Raw genomic sequence first — 20987 nt, forward strand, 5'->3', positions numbered from 1 at the left:
TAGTGTTTCACACATTTTTTGAAATTAATTTGTTTTTCATTTGTATGTTTTGTGACAACTATCTAAGTTGCTAGTTCTTCTGCTGCTGAAAGGAATTGGAAAACATACTCCTTTATCTATTCAGCTGGGAAATTTTCATCCATCTGGGCTAGGAGAAGATATTTGAACTTTTAATTCCCTGTCATTTTTTGGTGATCTGTTCAAGAACTCAATGTCCTCTATTAAGATATGATAGTATCGGTCAAAATTCAAGTATATATCAGCAAGGCAACTGTATGTGCATGTGTGTTCATGTATGTATACCAGTTCACCATGTGATATGCATACATACACACACATATGCATAGACATTAAAATTATCTTCCTGAGATCATCCTTGTATTGAACTGATATTATCATTGTTAAACTAAGTATGAAAATCTGAACAATCAGATTACATCCATCTCTTGTATCAGGCACTAAATCCCTGATCAAGATGAATTGAATTACAATCATAAGGGATCCAGTTATGATTCTCTATATTCAGATCAGAGGCTTTAATGTTGAAATTGGCTTAGCAAATAATCATGCCGATGACCATAGGGTCTCTTGAAAATTTATTTGGTGACTAATCATAACCGATAGCCTTTGGGTTTGTTGGTAATTATGTTTATGCCTTTGTGTCTCCTCAAGAGACATGTAGTTGAACAGTTACAACCACCCATTATATGCCTCTTGATTGCAATATATAAGATGACCAATCACAAGAGATAGATTATCCCAATTCATAAATGATTCTATCTCTTCAGATTGGGAAATCTAATCATTCATCGAATTATATATTCAGACCTGGCAAACAGTTTTCAGTATTGAATTAATTCATTTCCATTCTATATTGATTAGCACCTGGAGAGATCCATTACATTTGCAGAGATCCTTCATTATTTAACATGGTATCAGAGCCAGGTTAAGGTATCACCTTAAGAGAGGAAGGCTGCCACCTATGAAATCAATACCATATGCCTCAGAAATTCTGTGCCCGAGATGGTGAGAGATTACAAGTCACCTCATGTTCGCCCTCTCTGATGTCTCCAACAAAAGAGTATATGTAGATTTGTAAGATATTCTGCACATATTTAGTTTCGATAACACTTGCCGAGTAGTATTTGGCCTGGATCCTGCACATCTGCATCCTCCTCTATCTAAATTGGTTTTAGCCCGAAGCAATCACTGCGGTGGATGAATTTGCAATAGGTATTATTCAAAGTAATAAAAGTGGGCCACTCAGAGATGATCTTTGCAGATTCCTGGCAATTTATTTTGACGATTCGGCTGATACTAAGGACATATCAGATTGATTTCTAAGAGATATGACATCTAATTCTATATTACTATGAGATCTAATAGCATTTCAGGATTGTTTGAAAAGAGACTTATGCAAAATGTAATACAGTATTTATATCTGGGGTTGGAGATTTATGCTACTGGAACTCACAACAAAGGCTATGATGATCACTATTATTTCCTATGTGATATGAAAATTTTATTTTTCCTTTACACAAACAAGAAGCAGTCTGAAACACCAACCACAATCTAGTGTCAGTTGTCCATAGCATTCAATAGAGGCTCCTTCTTCATACTACCAAAATGTAATGTGATTCGAGGCCTGCAATATTTCAAACTTTGTGAATGATTGGTAGAGTTATCCATTGCCAATGTGATATTGGAATATATGAGATAGGTTGGATGCTCCTTTTCACAAGAGAGAATGATATTTTCAGTTGTTGCTTCTGAAATTGATTGTGTCAGAATTTTTTTCTTTTTTTTTCATCAACATTTCGGATCACACTCCGTGATCCATCATTAGGATGAATGTTCGTGCTCTATATTCACAGTGCGTGGACGCATTACTTTCGCTGATTTCTATGTGTGGGAAACTCAGAGTCTATAATCTGAAGCCTCTAATGAGATTATACTCCAATATTTTTAAGAGTTTTGAAGGTAATGATAGTATTTGTGATATCAAAACACTGTTGAAGAATGAATAAAGACATTGAGTGTCATTATGCAAGATGTTTATTTTTCAGTGTATCAATAACAAAATCAGATATCTTTTGTGGAAAGTCTCATCAGATAAGCAGTTCTCAGCAGTTTAAACTTCTTTGTAACTGATCACCCGATATAGGTATCTATTTGAAACAATGGTACAAGGACTAATATTTTGAGCTAGTTTATACATCTGAATTGCAAGTGTAAGTAGGCATTTGCTTCTTATTGCTTTGTGGACAAACATCAGTGGAAAGGAGAGGCCCCTTGTCTTCCCTGTTAGGAGGATTGGAATAATGCGATTAACCATTTAATTTTCCAAAATCATTTCGCACCTCCTTGAATTGATCTTGGAATTGTCAAGCTTTCCATCCATGAAGCTTGAAGGATTAGATCTTCATTAAGGGTCAAAGATTTTACAAATTTTACAGTTTTTATCATAGAAAAGGTGAGTTGAACGTTACCTATTCAAGCTTGCAACTTGGAAGTGTTTAAATTTATAAGAATCAATGATCTTTTGGACTAAAGGGATCTGCAGAATCTCTGATCAGACCACTTGTTGGTTCCCAAAACCGCAGATTGGAAATCCAAGAGCCCGCCACTACTCCGATAGGACTTCTCAATCAGTTTTGGCCAACGAACGGCAATACTTCTTGATTCTCTTGCACTTCAGGATCCGCTACACCCAGGTGGCTAAACCTTCACCTCAAACGTTGGCTGTCTCGTTCAAGGCTTTTCTACAGCAAATTTAAACTTCTAGAGTTCTCCGGCTGGCAAGGTCCTCGAACTCAATTAAAATGAAAACTGGATGCTGGATAATGGTTGAATGTTTTGTATAAAGTTTGTTAATAATGAATTTTGATGCTTCTAGGAAGGAATATATAGATTTTTTGACTTCAATAATAGAAAGACCAGTGCCTTCTGCTCATCCGGGCAATAGAGTCAACTTCAATGAATTTTCATGTACAACTTCATAAAGTTCTTATGCACTTGTACTGCCAACAATTAAATAATCAAGATGCGACAGATCAAATATTTATGCAATCTTAAATTAGTCCAGATTGAGTTTTAACTCCTTTGGTAGGGAGACAAACTGGACACAAATATGGAAACAATTTGATATTCCACAATATCTGTGGTGATTGAATTTAAATGTTAAATGATCATGTCCACTTATTTGACATTTAAATTGTATACAGAATTCCAAAAAATAATTACAAAGGATGATTCATCTGCACTTTAAATCTCCATGCTATTTAAAAAATAAACAAAAGACATTTTATTTTATTATAAAAATAAAATAATAGAATTTATATTACAAAGTCATATTATAGCCCTTATCCCTTTATACAAAATAATATAAATATTTCTTCTTAGGAATCTGTGAATGTTTTCCCGAATATGTCTTGTCACAAATAATAAACTCATATTTATATCCTATGCAAATGAAAAAATTATGACTTTTGAAAAATGAAAAGGCATATCCTTTGGAAATAAATTACATCTCTTAATCGTAATCACTCTTACTACTATGCTTTTACAATGACCTTACCCTATGGTAGGAATAAATATTTTCAAGCGATATTATTATATTCTCGCTAACCTTTATTTCTTTCATTTAAGCTTTAAAAAGGACTCTCAATGGCAACGCAAGGAAAATTTGTTGTTTTCCGTGTACTCTCCTTCAAACTATTCCGCACAAATAGCGCTTCAAGATTCTGGGTGTTCCTATTAGTCGAGACCATACCCTCAAGATCACACGATATATGAGAATCTGCATCTTCATTACTCCCATGATGTGCAACTTGGCAAATATGTGTTCTTCGGGTATTTGGTTTTGCGATGACTTTGTTTTTCAATCAAAGTTTATTAATACGTGCATCTTCCTTGCCATACTGGTGTGCCACAACTTTATCTGGCATCCACAAATTATTATAGTTATGTCGTACACAGTAATATTTTTCATCTCTACATTTACTTCTCTGTATCATTGCCTAACTCCTCGACGCTACTTCCTTTTCTAACACATATTCATGTCATTGAGTATCTAAAATGTGTGAATCCAATAATCACTCCTTTAGTTTGCATCCCACACCTGGACGACACATGGTCTTCATAATTCAAAGTACTCTTCATGATCTTTACAATGGTTCTCGGGTTCATTTCCAACACCTGTTGTTTGACATTCCTCACCATCTCTCCTTTTTGTGTTTTCCGATGATGGTCTCCTCATGCAGCAAGTTACTTTGTCCAACGTGGCTTTCTTCATTTATCAATTGCTTGTTTGATGGTGACAAAACAAGATCTAAGAACATGATTTGAACTTGCTGCTTACTCGCTAATGGAGACATCTGATTTATTCTCCCTCTCAAACTTCATTGATTTAATTTGTGGTTATCGTTGAATATTTGCAACTCCATATATATTTCTTTGTTCTGTCAAACTTGACTGTAGCAGAAACTGTGGTGGAAATTTGACTCTCCCTTCTCTTGGATTGAGAAATTCATCGAGATCCATTGAAGCTACTAGAGGTGATCGTCCAGAAATTGTCTGGCATGGCAGTATGTATTGAAAGAGAACACTGAGACCTGTCTACCACATACAGTTGTATAGATTCCTCAGGCACACAAAACATCTCCAATCTCTTCCCTTTTTACTTTGTTGTCTCTGTCTCATTTACTCTAGGCCTATTGTTTTTGCTTCATATTATATATATATATATATAGATGTTCTCTGATTTATCTTTCAAACTAGCCAACATCTTTATAGGATGGCACTGGAGTTAGGCCTAGTGCATTATCATAGTCAGATCCCATTTCTCCATTACCTCAGGGAAAGTTTTCTTTTGTGAATGGAAGGCTTCAAATTCCTAGAGAGATAGCTAGTGAGGATTTAGTTCTTGCTAAATGTGCAATCTTTCACAGATTTGTATGAGTAACCAAATGATTTTGATTTATCCCACAGCAACATGAAAACCATTCTTCTAACATGCCCCCTATAGGTCTTAACTATGAGCCACACGAACATGAACATCTAACTCTTCAAGATTTACACAACTTGTGATGATTTTTGCATTTGCACATACATACATAAAGATTCTCCTTTCAGTATTGTTTCTAGAACCTCAAAATTCTGCAAATTTTAAGGTTCCATCAGTGGCTCTTGTTGGGGACATATGCCTCTTGTGTACATAATGAGATTCTAGCTATCTCTGGAAGAGCAGACCGAGCATCCATGCTTTACATGATGCAAGGTGAGATTGGGTGGCCCCAGGCCCCCCAAAAAATGAACATTTAATTCTTCCCTCTATCAAACACTCGATTCTGATCATGTAACACCTCCTTTCTTCTAATCAAGATATGCTTTCCTTTCATCATTTCAGTCTGCCGTCCAAACATCAAACTTGTAGTAGGTGTGCCATCCTCATGAAGAATATTCATTGGCCCCATTTCATAAATGAAGTCTTTGGTATCTGTCTTACTTGCCCTTGAGAGATCATGAGGTGCAATGTGGTCTTTGCTGAATAGAAGATCTCCATATTCATGTATTTGATCAATTGCACAAACATCGTTTTGAATGCCCTTTTCTACACAATCTGCCCCATACTTCAAATATTGTTTCTCTTCACAACAAGGCTTCAAAGACAACTCACACTTAAGGACATTTGAACAATTTTCAGAACTATTCTTCACATTCTCCTTATTATGCATGTCTAATTCTATCTTTGCTTCACATGTTTGATACAATTGCTGCTCATGTGATGACCTGAAAGATATCTCACCTTTTGAATGCACAAGTTTTATCAACTTCAAAAGGGCCTGTTATCTTCATCATTTTGCTGATGAACTTGGCTGCATGGAAGATCTTCCTCAAATAAAGGATTCAAGAATATAGAAAATTCAGACCTCTCTTCTATTACTTCTACTTCGAACAATGGGTTCAAAAATATAGAGAATTCATCCATACTATCATGAGAGCTTCATCTGGATCAACAAATGTTTCATCAACAAGGCTAATGTTTCCATTATCTCCTAAAACTTGGCCATGTTCATATGTTGTATGAAATTCTATTTCATCTTCACAAATGGATTCCTGTTAATTACTATTTCCTTCATCCAATACCTCTTGAGAATGCACTAATCCATCACCTTGCTCACCATGGTGATTTGAAAAACAATTTGGACCATTTCTTTCAATATGTTTCTAATATTCCAGATCTAACAAGGCTGAAATCTCCTCCACACTAAGAGAATCCTCTTTCTCATTTTGAAATTATATGTCATCTGTAGGCATATAAGTATCATCATGGGCTGATTCTCCTTCAGAATGTTCAAAATTTTCATCTCCATTTGAATCTGAAACTTCATTTGACTCATATGTTACTTCAGTCCTACATTCATTTTCCTTTGCAACCAATTCATTATCCATAAGCTTGAGAAAGTTAAGAAATTGATGATCATATAAGAAGCCTAATTCCCGCATCCTGTAGAGAAGATCAAATGATGGAGGTCTGTACTCTTAAGGTATTTCTTGATATGCATTAAACATTCTCATGAAGAATTGTGTTGTAGATTCATCCTCTTGCTTTTCTAAATTCAAATATGCATCCAAAGGAGATATATAACTTGGACTTTCATCCGATATTTGGAAGAGAAGCATCAAATCAGGATCTTTTGGTGAGATTCCCAACTCACGAAACTTTCTTGTCAATTCCTTGCATGAAGGCATGGTGTCTGAAGGCACTTCCCGAAAAATATCCACCATCCTTATAAATAAGTGTGTCGATGTCTCACCTTCATATCTTTCTAGATTGAAAAATGCATCTAAGGGGTGTATGTATTCTTCCGCCATGGTGTAACATAGATCTACCTCCTGATCGTAGTACATATCGTCCATGTTAGGTAATCAAATTATTTCCTTCTAAGTCTTCTCCCTCAACAGAGCTACCAACTGAAATTCTTATTGAATAGAGTCGCCACCTCTTTCGAGAAATATGTTGATCTTCTGGGTTCCTACTTCCATCAGAATACGCTTCCAATCAAACTAATGGAACTATCTTCTGATTTTGGTCTTACAAAATCTGAAACTCTAGACAACTTCACAGCACCTATTGCGAGCAACTCTCCCCAGCAGAGTCACCAATTTGTTGGTGGACTCGGATGGGGCAAGTAAAAATTCTCAAGATCTTTTGTAAATCAAAGTAGGTAAACTTTCAAAATATCTAATGGATAGTACCCCAGTAGAGTCGCCAATCCGTTGGTTCCTAAAACCGCAGATTGGAAATCCAAGAGCCTGCCACTTCTCCGATAGAAATTCTCAATCAGTTATGGCCAACAAACGGGAATACTTCTCAATTCCCTTGCACTTCAGGCTCCGCTACACCCAGGTAGGTAAACCTTCACCTCAAACGCTAACTGTTTAGTTCAAGGCTTTTCTATAGCGAATTTAAACTTCTAGAGTTCTCTGGCTGGCAAGGTCCTCGAACTCAATTAAAATGAAAATTGGATGCTGGATAATCGTTGAATGTTTTGTATAAGGTTTGTTAATAATGAATTTTGATGCTTGTAGGAAGGAATATATAGATTTTCTGACTTCAATAATAGAAAGACCAGTGCCTTCTGCTCATCCTGGCAACAGAGTCAACTTCAATGAATTTTCACGTACAACTTTATACAGTTTTTATGCACTTATACAGCCAACAATTAAATAATCAAGATGCGACGGATCAAATACTTATGCAATCTTAAATTAGTCCAAATTGAGTTTTTACTCCTTTTGTAGGGAGACAATCTGGACACAAATACGAAAACAATTTGATATTCCACAATATTTGTGGTGATCGAATTTAAATGCTAAATGATCGTGTCCACTTATCTGACATTTAAATTGTATACAGAATTCCAAAAAATAATTACAAAGGACAATTCATTTGCACTTTAAATCTCCATGCCATTTAAAAAATAAACAAAAAACATTTTATTTTATTATAAAAATAAAATAATAGAATTTATATTACAAAGTCATAATATAGCCCTTATCCCTCCATACAAAATAATATAAATATTTCTTTTTATGAATCTGTGAATGTTTTCCCCAATATGTCTTGTCACAAATAATAAACTCATATTTATATCCTATGCAAATGAAAAAATTGTGACTTTTGAAAAATGAAAAGTCATATCCTTTGGAAATAAATTACATCTCTTAATTGTAATCACTCTTACTACTATGCTTTTATGATGACCTTAACCTATGGTAGGAATAAATATTTTCAAGTGATATTATTATATTCTCGCTAACCTTTATTTCTTTCATTTAAGCTTTAAAAAGGATTCTCAACGGCAATGCAAGGAAGATTTGTTGTTTCCTGTGTAGTCTCCTTCAAACCATTCCTCATTCCACATAGATAGCGCTTCAAGATTCTGGGTGTTCCTATTAGTCGAGACCGTACCTTCAAGACCACACAATATATGAGAATCTGCATCTTCATTACTCCCGTGATGTGCAACTTGGCAAATATGTGTTCTTTGGGTATTTGGTTTTGCAATGACTTTGTTTTTCAATTGAAGTTTATGAATACGTGCATCTTCCTTGTCATACTGGTGTGCCATGACTTTATCTAGCATCCACAAATTATTATAGTTGTGCCATACATAGTAACATTTTTCATCTCTACATTTACTTCCCTATATCATTGCCTGACTACTCAACGCCACTTCCTTTTATAACACATATTTGTGTCATTGGGTATCTGAAATGTGTGAATCCAATTATCACTCCTTTAGTTTGCATCCCACACCTGGACAACACATGGTCTTCATAATTCAAAGTACTCTTCATGATCTTTACGATGGTTCCCGGGTTCATTTCCAACACTTGTTGTTTGACATTCCTCACTGTCTCTCCTTTTTGTGTTTGCTGGTGATCATGGTCTCCTCATGCGGCAAGTTACTTTGTCCAACGTGGCTTTCTTCATTTATCAATTGCTTGTTCGATGGTGACAAAACAGGATCTAAGAACATGATCTGAACTTGCCCCTCACTCGCTAATGGAGACATCTGATTTATTCTCCCTCTCAAACTTCACTGATTTAGTTCATGGTTATCGTTGAATATCTGCAACTCCATATATATTTCTTTGTTCTGTCAAACTTGACTGTAGCAGAAAATGTGGTGGCAACTTGACTCTCCCTTCTCTTGGATTGAGAAACTCATCGACATCCATTGAAGCTGCTGGAGGTGATCATCCAGAAATTGTCTGACATGGCAGTATGTACTGAAAGAGAACATTGAGACCTGTCTACCGCGCACAGTTGTATAGATTCCTCAGGCACACAAAACATCTCCAATCTGTTCCCTTTCTACTTTGTTGTCTCTGCCTCATTTACTCTAGGCCTATTGTTTTTGCTTCATGTTATATATATATATATATATGTTCTCTGATTTATCTTCCGAACTAGCCAACATCTTTACAAGATGGCACTGGAGTTGGGCCTAGTGCATTATCATAGTCAGATCCCGTTTCTCCATTACCTCAGGGAAAGTTTTCTTTAGTGAATGGAAGGCTTCAGATTCCTGGAGAGATAGCTAGTGAGGATTTAGTTCCTGCTGAATGTGCAATCTTTCACAGATCTGTATGAGTAACCAGATGATTTTGATTTATCCCACAGCAACATGAAAACCATTCTTCTAACATGCCCCCTGTAGGTCTTAACTATGAGCCACACCAACATGAACATCTAACTCTTCAAGATTTACACAACTTGTTGATGATTTTGCATTTGCACATACATACATAAAGATTCTCCTTTCAGTATTGTTTCTAGAACTTCAAAATTCTGCAAATTTTAAGGTTCCATCACCACTGATTTGTTCAATTTCTGCTACTGATAAAATATGAGAACGTGATTGGAACTACACATTTCTCCCCCTCCATTGAGCTCTATATCAATACTCATATTGCCTAAATAGAGGCTCCATCATACTGCCAGAATGTGATGCGATTTGGGGCCTGCAATATTTCAAACTTTGTGAATGATTGGTAGAGTTATCCATCGCCAACGTGATAATTGGAATATATGAGATAGGTTGGATGCTTCTTTTCACAGGAGAGAATGATATTTTCAGTTGTTGCTTTTGAGATCTATTGTGTCAGAATTTTTTTCTTTTTTTTCATCAACATTTCAGATCACATTCTGTGATCCATCATCAGGATGAATATTCGTGCTCTATATTCACATTGCGTGGATGCATTACTTTCACTGATTTCTATGTGTGGGAAACTCAGAGTCTATAATCTGAAGCTTCTAATGAGATTATACTCCAATATTCTTAATAGTTTTGCAAGAAATGATAGTATTTGCGATATCAAAACATTGTTGAAGAATGAATAAAGACATTGAGTGTCATTATGCAAGATGATTATTTTTCAGTACATCAATAACAAAATCAGATATCTTTTGTGGAAAGTCTCATCAGATAAGCAATTCTCAGCAGTTTAAACTTCTTTGTAACTGATCACCCGATAGAGGTATCTATTTGAAACAATGGTACAAGAACTAATATTTTGAGCTAGTTTATAAATATGAATGCAGTGTAAGTAGGCATTTGTTTCTTATTGCTTTGTGGACAAACATCAGAGGAAAGGAGAGGCCCTCTGTCTCCCCCGTTAGGAGGACTGGAATAATGTCATTAACCGTTTAATTTTCCAAAATCATTTTGCACCTCCTTGTATTGATCTTGGAATTGTCAAGCTTTCCATCCATGAAGCTTGAAGGATTGGATCTTCATTTAAGGGTCCAAGATTTTACATATTTAACAATTTTGATCATAGAGAAGATGAGTTGAACCTTACCTATTCAAGCTTGCAAGTTGTAAATGTTGAAATCTAAAAGAATCAATGATATTTTGGACTAAAGGGATCTACAGAATCTCTGATCAGACCACTGATTTGTTCAATTTCTCCTACTGATAAACTACGAGAACGTCATTGGAACTACACATTTCTCCCCCTCCATTGAGCTCTATATCAATACTTATATTGTCTAAATATGTATTGCCTATGACAATATGTGTTCTACGATCACAGCCTACTACCGGATTGATTATTCAAAAATGAGATGCAGAAGTCACAACTGAATAAGGTTGTCAGTCTATGATATATAGCTATGAAATATCTGACACAAGTATTATGTCAAGGTGAGATATTATTTATATAATCAGAAGGCTATAAAGATTTAGGTTGCAGAGTCTTTCCAGCATTAATACATGGTATTAGAGCATTGACTTAATTTCCAATGCGAGAGTTGCAGATTGACTGCCTGCTTTAAATCTCAATGGTTGACACGATTTATCAAGAGCAGCAAGAGACTCTTCAATGATTTTTGAATAAATAAAATATATAGTACCATCACATTGGTTCCTATTGAAGGGAGTTTAGACAAGAATATATATTTATGTTTGCAATTATAAAATTACTTGGCATTTCTAGAACATAAATGTTAGATGTTGAAGAATTCTATCTAGGCGGCATAATCCTTCAACTAGCTTTTCCTGCCACCATATACAGTAAATGGGCATTATGATTGAATATTAATTAAGAACATTGCACAAGATTGGCCAAGGGACATTATTTTTGGATGATTATACATGAACTACTACTGTATTAATGTAGCTGCAGAGCTGAGTGAAATTTGATTGATAGCCGCTCATTGGACTTGATAGTGCCTAAAAACTTTATAAAATGGAGTAAGTGGGAATTTCACATTGTGGGGGGGAATAATAACCAATGTCTAAATCCCATAGTTTAACAGATGCTTATATGAAGGCGTTTTCTGATGGACCTTCATTGAAGCAACTTGTATCAAGGATATTGGCGTGCATATAAGAAAACAAGAATGGTACATTAGATGTGAGTCTATTTAAGAAAATTATATTCTATGACTGGATATCTTTCTTTGACAAGAGGGAGCAGCTAGAGTATCTGATTAAATTGATCTTTGAGGATAGATGGATACTTAAATGCTTACAGTCATGTGACTAAGTTGATGGCTGAAACATTTTTGAAGGAAAGGAAAATAACATTACATTAGAAGCAACCTTGGATGAGGAGTTCAGGAGGTTGACAAATGTAGCTAGAGCTTTAGAATGAAGCCAAATTAGCATGAATCAATGATGTAGCCAAATCAGGGGATAAATCCACTGTTAATTGCATTCACTCATGTTACCATAGAATCAGAAAGTATATTTGTGTATGGAAAGTTGCTCTTGTGAACAATGTGGTGTTTATTAAAACTAATAAATGTGCCTAATGATGAGTCCTTTGGAACAAAATATTTTCCATGATTGGAGTACATGAACAGATCATGCCTCCGTAACAGAGGGAGCAGCCTAAGGATCTACATCTGTTGGCATCCAATGATATTGATTCTAAAGGAGTAGACCATGATGAGATGGTTTTTCTAACTTTCAGTTGAGGTACATTATCACTGAAGAACAAACGGCCGACATTCTCACCAAGCCTCATGCTAGAAAGAAGTTTTGTGTACTTTTGGACAATCTTGATATATTGGAGAATGAAGCCTTAGCTGAAAGGAAGCTTCAGCACCAGTGATCTATTACCTGTACACTTGAATATTCTTTCTTTTGAGAGAAAAGTTTGCGGAGAAAGACATTATTTTGCACCCTATGGACTGAGCCATAGTGGATCCACCCATTGATATGGTTCATGGTGGATGTCATGTGTGTGATGACATGAGAACACCACATGAGAGACTTCGTGGTAACTCTATGTAAAATCTTTAATTGTCATATGTGTGACACCATGACTTTATGGGCCCCCTGTGTACATTAATGAAAGGTGACGATCTTTCTGATAAAGTAGACTTATATTCAACATTGTAAGGTGACAACTTTACAATGTTTCCTATCATGACAAATATCATGTTGACTTGATATTCATGGAAATGTCTTAATAGTTAATATCTCTTGAAGTTACTGATGGATATCATGCTGACTTGATAATAGTTGTATATCAATATGTTTTTAATGAGATAATCATGGTGGATATTACATGATGTACTATCCGTGGACATGCTATGATAGGTTATGGTATACATCATGTGACGTGGTGTTAGTGCACATACCATAACTAGGATATATGAATGCCATGTGACTTGATGTCCTATATACTCCTTGATATCATGTGTTAGGTGATATCTAAACTAATTCATACTTAGTTATCTTCCCTAACGAAGAGGGAGTGTCAAGACATGATAGCATCAGTCAGAATTCAAGGATATACTAGCATGGTAACTGTATGCACAGGTGTCTGCATGTGTGTATACCAGTTCACCATGTAAACATATATACATGCATACACATACATATGCGTAGACTTTTAAATTATCTTCTTGAGATCATACTTGTATTGAATTGATATAATCATTATCAAACTAAGTACGAAAGTCTACTATCAGATTATATCTATCTCTTGGATTAGGCAGTAAATCCTTGATCAAGATCGATTGAATGACAATCATATGGGATCCAATTATGATCCTCTATATTTAGAACAAAGGCTTTAAAGTTGAAATTGGCTTAGCAAATAATCATGCCGATAACCATAGGGTCTCTTGATAATTTGTTTGGTGACTAATCATAACCGATAACCTTTGGGTTTGTTGGCTAATTAAGTTTATGCCTTTGTGTATCCTCAAAGAGACATGTAGTTGAACAGTTATAACCATCCCTTATATGCCTCTTGATTGCGATATATAAGATGACCAATCACAAGAGATAGATTATCGAGATTCATAAATGATTTTATCTCTTCAGATTAGGACTTCTAATCAGTGATCGAATTATATATCCAGACCTGGCAAACAGTTTTCAGTGTTGAATTAATTCATATCCATTCTATATTGATTATCACTAGTAGATATCCATTACGTTTGCAGAGATCCTTCATTATTTAATGTGATAACCCCCAAAAATGAACATATAAATATAATTTTCTAATGAATGAGCTATAATTAATAAATATAATATATATTATTATGTCTTATTATCTTATGGTATAAATAATAAATAAATAATATGATTATTTATTATATTATAATATAATATAATAAAATAAAAGATCTTAAATAAATAAATATCAAATTAATTTAAAAAATAAATAAACTTATCATTCAAATGAAGAGATACGACCATTCAAGATACGCATCTAATATAAAGAGGAGAAGAGGCATCGAAGAAGGGGATAAAATGGAGCATTACAAAGCAATCAATTTAATAATAATTGAAATACCTTAGACAAATCATGGTGGATATATCGACAAGGAAGAGAGACAAAAAAATAATAATATTATCTCAAGAGCTATCATGACCATAGCAATCAGCAAAAGGAAACCATGGAATGATAATCATTCCGAAAAAAGTAGTCGACGAATCAGAATATATGTGCGACAGAGAATACAAACAGAGGGCAAAAGCAAACATACAAATATATGACGGCAACCATGAAGGACAAGGAATCCATCAAAGGGAAAAACAACGATCTTCATAAGCGAAGGAAGAGAGAACATGGTCGGCAAACAAAAGAACCATTATTGGGGTTACATAACAACTTAATTAGAAAATTTCATAGACATGACACCAGTTACGTGAGGAGAAGAATATAGTCAGAGTTCACCAATCATTGAGCCAAACAAGCTATCGACTAGACTAGAGAGAGCAATGAAGCTATTTGTAAATTACGAAAGTATTCAGTCAAGCGGTAATACTGTCAGCAATGTGGGCATCCTCCATCGCATGGAACAGAGATGACAAATATTCTCATAAACTTTAAAGGCCCATAACGATTGATATAGCACATCATAAACAAGAGCTCCAGAAGGTAGTGAAACAATTACAATTTCTAAGGGCAGTGAAGAGTAGTTGCCATCTGTGAAAATATACCAGAAATAGCAATTTGATATATTAGTCATTGGGGGAACAGTGAAACTTTAGAAGGTATGAAATACACGGATAGAATATTGTTGTGGAAGTCAGAACAACTCAGAGACATGCAAGGTATAATATCCTTATTTCTAGAGCGAAAGAAGAGAACAGAACAAAGAACGGGTATGGGAACGGAGATAGAATCAACTCAGACATAGAACTTATGTTTATGTTGAATCCAAGTACAGAACATAGCAATATAAAATCATAGAAATCATATGCAATAGCGAGCAAAGGAAAGAAGATTGTCAAAGTCCAACTTGTACGCTCGATATAGAAGTCGGTTGCAGATCATAACTACACTTCTAATAAGAGTTATACCTACGGACTACATCAGTAACAATTAAAGATGTACAATCTTTATCCCCAGCTATGGAAGGTGATGGTATTCAACAGGGCAGAGATAATATAGACAAACAAGGAGTAATGATGTAGCATGATGCTAAAGAAGAAGACAAAAGACATCGACAAGAATAACCATGAATGATAGGCAGAGAATGTAATGAAAAGACTGATTATCTATATATACACCAACATGAAAAGTAAGCATGGGAGCAAAGACATATTGACCAATAAGGACAACGAATAAAGACTAGGATGACATATATGTAGATCAAGGAAATAAGATGCGAACATCAAAATTCCCAAGGAAACAAAACTACAAGCATTGGCTATTGAACAGTACTCTTAAATGATAAATATAAGTGAACAACGAAGGAGAGAATGTAGAAGTAAACAGGGACAATAAACCCTAGTAAATAGGTTGGAAGTACATTAAAACCAATTTTGATATATAAGGGAATAATGTGCACAATAGAGTAAGACTTCTTCTTCCCATCAGTGTATACAAGCGGGTGAATATATTGCGATTAGTCACAAGGCAGAAAATAGAGGTATGATAACGTTGTAACTATCATTAGAGAAATCAAGATAAACTTGATAGAAGGCATTCTAAATGAATGTTGAGTTCTTATAAAAAGAACTCAGAGATTAGAGGGCATTTGTAATCGAATGTCAGGATTTCAAATTGGAATCTTAGAGAGAGAATTATAGAGAATCTCTTAGAGACAATATTTATTGTAGTGGTCAAACATATGCATACGTCAGAGATAAGAGACTTGGTAGAGGTGGGATCTCTACCAAGTAGTGTTACCAGAGATCCCAAAGAGGCCTAAGGCAGAAGCTCTTTCTATGACAATTACCTAATCGAGACGTAGTTCTCACCAAAGGGTTAGGTGATTGGAGAAAGGATCTCTCCCGAAGGATTGGGAAGGGTAGCTTGGGTAGTATTTAGATTAGTATTTACTTAAATCTGATGTTACTAATATGTTTTACATAAAAAAATTTGATATTGTACTGACAAATGCTTGCAGGTTACAGCTTTAGAACCTAATCGGGAAACAGGGACATCACATTTAACATCCTCAAATTTCAATCCACACCATACAAATTCAAAGATCGAACACCAACCAAGTAGCTGCCACTGTTTTTCATTTAATTAAATGTCAATGAAACATTATTATGATTAAAGCATACACCAAAAGCAATGGAAAACATAGAAAATTCATCAAGTGTTGTTTCTTCACTGGTAATGTGTGTAACTGACATCAATCACTTCACTGGAATTGTCACCATATAAAGCATGTTTTCTCTAGGTAGAAAGTATAACTCTAAACAGGACCTTAAATTATTGCAGAAAAACTAAATACAACAATGCATCCCTTACTATAAGCACTTAGATAAAGAGGCAAAAAGAGGCCCATTTAAAAAGCTTGCTAGCCAACATCTAAAACTAAATGATTCTGTTAAATATGGTAGCATCGGTCAGTATGGAGGGATGTAAAACTGATGACTGGGTATGCATACATGTATACCAGTTCACTATGGTTGAAGAAATTGAGGAAGAGGCGACCATCGGAGATGACTCCGCACATCCTGTAAAAGGAGTGGGGACCTGTAACATCAAATTAGATTCAGGCATTGCTATTCAACTACATGTTGTAGTAGTTGTACTATTTGTACCAAGAATTAAAGGAAAACCTAGTATCTATTTAAGTTGCTAAACCCTTGTTCATGGAAAACTTAGTTGAACATGGCTTAACACATTTGTGTTACTTGTTTTCCAATCCTAGCAAAAACATCATAACATTGAACTGTCTTCAGGTGTTGACTGAAGTGAAGATCAACAATTTTCCCAGTTCGAAGTCTTACCCAGCTTGCCACACTTAAGAAACATTAAATTTAACAAGCAGAGGACATCTAATTATCGTTTCAATTACCACCAACTCAATGAAGCAAAGGAATAAGTACAATATGACAATAGCCTTTAAGCATGGCCCATCTAAGATGCATGCTTCTCATCGAAAACTAAAAGGAACAAGGGCTGTGGGCAGGCGGAGTCCCTGACTTAGGTGGGGCCATAGAAAAATGTGTTGTTTTAGCTGAATCTTGCACAGTAGACAGCTAAATCTTGCACAGGAGACATGATTGAAATTATAAAAATAGCATCAATACAGCAGTAGGAAAACGGGAAAAGGCCAGTGGTAGAGCATCAATTAAAAGAATAAGTCATCCATGCCGAGGAAGGTACTAATTGACAATAAACATTGAGAAGTACTAAGAAATACAAAAATAAATATAAATTGTCATAAAATCCTATAGAGTATACCCTCTAAGAAATCATTGCCATTTTGCCAAAAAAAAATAAGATGAATAGAAGAAAGTTGTAAGGAAGTTTATTAGAGCAAAGTGTGGCAGGTTTAAATCTAAAAGGGAGATATATAATGTTAACACAGTTTCAAAATTACTAAACCTCTTCACTCTCTGAAACTCTTGGACATCACACCCAAAGACCTATCATAGTTCCTTGTCCCTCTCACAAGCATGGATCAACTTCTATCACTAAAACTTGGGCATCACAACTGTGAAAACTCTTTGACAACTTCTTAAAAGCAGCAGTAGTTTCTATGAACAAAAAGCCTTGGTAGATTTTAGATTCTCCATTCTGATACCATTTTTATGTTTAGTAGATGGTATGGATTTTGTGCACTCTAGGTTTTGACATAATTGTCTAATTTAATCATTAGGCAAACCTAAAATTCAAGTGCTATAACCGAGGATAATTTTATTCGATGAGTTTCACAGTTATTGGAAAAACAACTGCTTTTTTCTTTTGGAAAATTTGGAATGCAAAATATGGATGCCACAAGGTTATAGATAACCCATCAACTTGGTAATCCAAAATTGAACAATTTGATTCTAATTGTAGATTGCCTTTTACAACAAAAGTAACATTCAAAAATCATTGTTTGCACCATAGCTAAAAAATGTAAATATGTCTGCTGTCTGCCCAAAGAACTAAAATTTTATGGTTGCATTCTGCCCAAAAAAAATGTCAGAATATGCTAGAAGTAATGCGATCTCAGAACTAATGTGGAGCAACCTCTGAAATCCTTATCCAACAAAGCGTCAAGAATATAGCAAGCAGAATAAGCATAGCTTCAAGGAAACTCAACACAAAATATGGTAAATAAAAACAACAATGGCATGAACAAATAAAAGTTGGAGCGGATACATGTATAGAACAGAAAGAAAACAAAACCAATTAATGATTTTGTTGGTTTTGTTCTCTCTCTATTCTATGCAATGGTATCAGATAAGCATGCTTACAGTCATCGACCAGAAGGATAGATTAAACTCAAAGATGCAACTTCAAGCGCCACCAAAGAAACATAGAAGAAAAGGCATAATATTTAAAATTAAAATTGTGGTACCACAATTGAACACTTAATATGTCTTTTAACATGCATTGTGTATCACTCATCAACCTCTGCTTTGATCTCTTTTTGAAGCTTTTAATTGTATCTTCAAAAGTTACAGGAAATGTCCTTACTGCTTCAATTTCCACAACCCAGATTCTGTTCTTCATCGTCACAAACTCAAGATATAAGCATAGAATCATGTCTGACCAGCATAATTCCACTAGTTAACTCTTCTAGTGCATCTCCCAGTGCTTCAATACTCTTCTTGTCTAAGTGATTTGTAGGTTCATCCAGTAGAAATATATGGGGATTTGAAATTGAAATTGAAATTGAATTGAAAACAACATGTGCCTTCTGACCTCCTGAAAGCTTCACAATTGGTGTGAGATGATTATGGCTGGGAAGGACAAATTTTCATGTTGAATAAACCCCTCTTATTCTGGATGCAACCTAAGAAGATACTGAACATGAGTTTCTTCCATACCATAGTCAACAGGTCCACAAAATGTTGAGAATACCTACCAATCCTCTGCTTCTGACTCATCCTTACCTCTCCTTCTGAAGGTTGCAAATCGCCAACAAGGAGATTAAGTGAAGTAGACTTCTCTGCTCCATTGGGTCTATAATTGCCACACGTGTTCCCATGTCAATACCCACATCAACATTATTAAGTCAAAGACGAGGTTCTTGAAAGTGAAACACCGCACTATAATCTCTCCATCATCTTGGGGCCTCTACAGGTTGTTTATCATCATCTGTAGTCTTTCCCGTACCCTTTCTCTTTGTTGCCTCCTTGTTTGCAGTAAATCTTGTATGGTACTTGACTTTCTCTTGTTGAGTCCTACTTCCACTTCACTTTGCAGCTGTTATTTATTTCTCATATATTTCAATTTTCTTATTGGTTTCCTTTCATATTTGCTCATATCCAACATCAAAAATTGCCTCTATAAAAACGAATATTTTCATCATGCAGATGAATGATATCAGTACAGTCACGATCATTAGACACAACAACAAAAGTCTTCTTCCACCTACCCAAATATTCTTCTAACTAAAGAAAAGCTCTAAAATCCAAATGATTGGTAGGTTCATCAAGTAAAAGAGGGGTAGGCTGAACACACAAAGCTCTTTCCAAAGAGATCCTCATACGCCAACCTCCACTAAGATTTGGTAGGATAGACTAGCATATCTTTTGTGAAATCTAAAGCAGACAAGATCTTTGACGCATGTGCCTGTACTGCATTGGATCCTATCACTTACAATATTTCATACAATTGCCAATTTTTCACCGCTGTCGTCATCATCAGCCCTATCTTCCAAAGACAAGTGTCGCAACATCTAAACCTCTAGTTGCAGATCTACCAATTCCTTGTTTGCAGAAAAAATACAGCCTCCAAGGCATATCTATCGTCGCCAATAACCTCTTGCTCAACTAGTAGTACATCAATATTTTTGGCCACAGGGATCTTCCTCCGTGCTAAGAACTTTAACAGGATAGAATTTCCCTTCCCATTTGGTCCAACAAGCCCGTAGCGCTTTCGATGAGAAATTTTAACAGAGGCATTCTTTAGAAGCTCCTTACCGCTGGCAGATTCTGAGAAGCTATCAATGGTGATGTATCCTTAACATTGGCAACTAAGTTTAAAGTAAAAATGATAACTGATCAAACAAAAATACTAGATACAAAGTGGAAGGGTTCCGAAATCAGGAACTTCACAGAACTTATAAACTAAAACCAAATTTAGAAATATATTGCACCTAAAACTGTTAATTAATGTGAGCTTGAAACTGTGTATTGCAAATTATATATTTTTTCAATTGCTAGCTAGCATCTGAACTATTACAACCCTTTCTAATTACTTTTATTTATTTATTTAGCAAATAACTAATTCTGAGCTTTTTATATACCTGAGATTTTAATTGGGTGCTGTCAAATGTGGAGTTCATCAAGTTTAAGGTCAGCTAGCTTTCTCTAGAAATACTCTTCTACTGCACTCTGGAACTAAATTATTTTCACCTCCCTCACTACCAATTGTTGGAGAAGGTCTTTCGCCATCTGCAGCTGTTTCTGTACCACCTTGACCCATCTCATCTGCCATTTTTTCAAAACAATATTCCCCTCCCTCCCTTTTTGAAGCTGGCAAATAAACAAGAGGGAAAATTAAATGTTTTCATTCTTATATTAAAGAGAAAACACTTC

At 35.2% G+C, this 20987-nt stretch overlaps 1 pseudogene; it reads right to left on the minus strand.

The window, feature by feature from the left end:
• Positions 1 to 18760: 18760 nt before the first annotated feature.
• Positions 18761 to 20619, minus strand: LOC149567447 (ABC transporter F family member 4 pseudogene; annotated as a pseudogene).
• Positions 20620 to 20987: the final 368 nt, after the last annotated feature.

This window comes from Cupressus sempervirens, chromosome 3 (assembly GCF_028749045.1).
Source record: "Cupressus sempervirens isolate cs-2001-9-10 chromosome 3, ASM2874904v1, whole genome shotgun sequence".
In the NCBI taxonomy this organism is placed as follows: Eukaryota; Viridiplantae; Streptophyta; class Pinopsida; order Cupressales; family Cupressaceae; genus Cupressus; species Cupressus sempervirens.